General features: G+C 42.3%; 1 pseudogene; it reads right to left on the bottom strand.

The window, feature by feature from the left end:
- Positions 1-512: 512 nt before the first annotated feature.
- LOC141570030 (small ribosomal subunit protein uS2-like) lies at positions 513-1,568 on the bottom strand (annotated as a pseudogene).
- Positions 1,569-2,443: the final 875 nt, after the last annotated feature.

Genomic DNA, 2,443 nt, shown 5'->3' with positions numbered 1-2,443 from the left:
AGCTCCCACTGCGCAGCCCACTGAATGGGAAGGAACGACCACTGAGTGGTCGTAAGCTGTCTCTCCGTACTCTTACACAGAAAAGGGAAATAAGGCTGACAGAAACTGACGTTTCTGGGGGAAAAAAAAGATTTGACAAAAGCAAGTGTTATGGATAAAATATATTCCCCTAAAATTGATATGTTGCAGCCCTAACCTATCCCCCCAATGTGACTGTATTAGGAGACAGGGCTTTTAGGGAGGTAATTAGGTTAAATGTGGTCATGAGAGCCTTGATCCCATAAGACTGGTGTCCTTATAAGAAGATGAAGAGACACCAGAGCTCCTGCTCTCTTCTTACAAGAGCAAAGAGAAGAAGCCATGTGAGGAGGACACAGAGAGAAGGGGCCATCTGCAAGCCGGGAAGAGAGCTCTCAGGAGAAACCAACCTTGATGGCACTTGATCTTGAACTTCTGACCTCCAGAACTGTGACCTTCCACCAGCTGTTCTTGGGAGATGGTGCTGCACATGCTCAAAACTTCCTGGCCAGCGTCCACCTCAGACCCAGTGAGTGAGCTCCCTTTTTGTTGCATGGTGTGGCAGTGTCCACATAGTGTAGAGAAGAGTCTGTGTTATACAGAGTGATGGTAAGTGGATTCACATAAGACACCTCTGTGAGAGGCTGGTGATTAGCCCTGGGAACAGTAACCACTGGAAGTTGCAGTGATGTAAGATCTGCCCGAGATTTCTGGGTATAGGCCGGTATCGTGTCTAGTGAAGCCAAAGAATGGGCACACAGACCAGGGACAGGCAAGGAGTTGTAAAAGAAGATAGTTTATCAGAGGCAGGAGGAGAGGTTGCAGCTCCCGAGTTGGAGGGGATACCCGAAGCTGGGAAGCCCACTAGCTAAGGCAAAAGGCTTTTACTTTTATACTTTCCCCTGCCTGTTTGGGGAAGGGGGCTGGAGGCTTCTAATGGAATTCATCTATTAGGTTTGTCCTGTTTGCCCATCCTGAAGAAATTCACGAAATAACCTATTCCTACCTACTAGATCTGCTCCTTTGTTCAGCCAAATGGATTTGAGATAATTTATTAACCTCAAGGCATATCCTCATATCTTTGTCCTGGGTGAAGGAGACATTCCAGAACCTGGAGTTTCAGGATATGGCTGCTTTTTTGTTTATTCCACCAGGGACCTCCCTATATACCTAGTAACATACTAATTAACCTGTCTCAGCAGCTCCCCGGAAGGCTGCCTGGATTTGGTTGGTGAAGTTTCCTGGACTGACACGGCCAGTATAGGAGTGGCTCTAGTAACAGCCACAAACTTCTCACGGCCCACGAGCCAATATTCCTGGAGGATAGGAATACTGACATCAGCCTGGCTTTTAATAGCAACAGTGACACAAGCTGCCAGCAGAAGCTTCTCTCCAAATGTATTATGTAGATGGCATCACTTTTCCTTTTGTGGATGTACTGTTCCATCAAGAAGTCAAGGTTGGCACCACATAGGTGGGCGGGTTCATGTTGCAAGAAATTTGAGGAAATATTCTTCCTTCCTTTGCAGGACATCAAGGGCTCTGGACATTGTGAAAATTCTCTTTAAGTTATAACAAGAAACCAGAAAAATGCCGAATGATCCTTTCTGGTTAGTGAAGAAAGGCTTTTTTTTTTTTTAACGTTTAGTCCATTATTTTAGGGAGAAATTTGCAACAAGGTAAAACTATACCTACCAAAGAACTTACTTCTTCCTCTGTATGATTCTCTTTTACTGAAAATTTGCCTCTGTTTCTTTTCTTCAGTATAACTATGTCCTGAAGGACCCTTGAATCTTCACCCACTGATTTAGGAAATCGGATGATCTGAGAGTTAAATGTATCTCTCTGAGTTCCTGAATTGAATCGTGCGGTTCTTTAATGTCTATGATTTAAAATCAGGAATATGTATTAGCAACCCTAAAAAGCATAATGCTTCCATAGGCAGAAATGAAATACTCAGTTAAGTTCCACTAGCCATGAAACAAAACCCAGTGTCAAACCCCCTCTGCTAAAGAGACAATGAAGAAATGGGTAGTTTAAGTATTTGAAATGTTCTTTTGTTAATATGTGAAACCAGATAACCATCAGATCTTGTGATCTGAGAGCTCAGACTATTTTAATGAAGGAGGAGAAGAAAGAGGAGGGGAAAGCGGAACAATAAAAAGCGGATAAAGAGAAAGGAGGAGGGGAGGAAGAAGTAACTTTCATAATAAGAAGTATTTATAGTAGAATGACATGTATTTCCTTACTGTGTTATTTTTGGAGGTAATAAAAAAACAATAATATGGAAAAAGAAATGTACACCATATATTTCCCTCACATGAAGAGTGATATGAGAAAAGGTATATTTTAGTAATGAGATTTGAGTGTTTTGGCAGCTCAACAAACACCAAGATATTCACACTGTTAGAGAAAGTGGATATAT

The sequence above is a fragment of the Rhinolophus sinicus genome, linkage group LG01, assembly GCF_036562045.2.
Source record: "Rhinolophus sinicus isolate RSC01 linkage group LG01, ASM3656204v1, whole genome shotgun sequence".
Taxonomy (NCBI): Eukaryota; Metazoa; Chordata; class Mammalia; order Chiroptera; family Rhinolophidae; genus Rhinolophus; species Rhinolophus sinicus.
The sequence above is the reverse complement of the archived record's forward strand: the minus strand, read 5'-3'. Positions and strand labels throughout refer to the sequence as shown.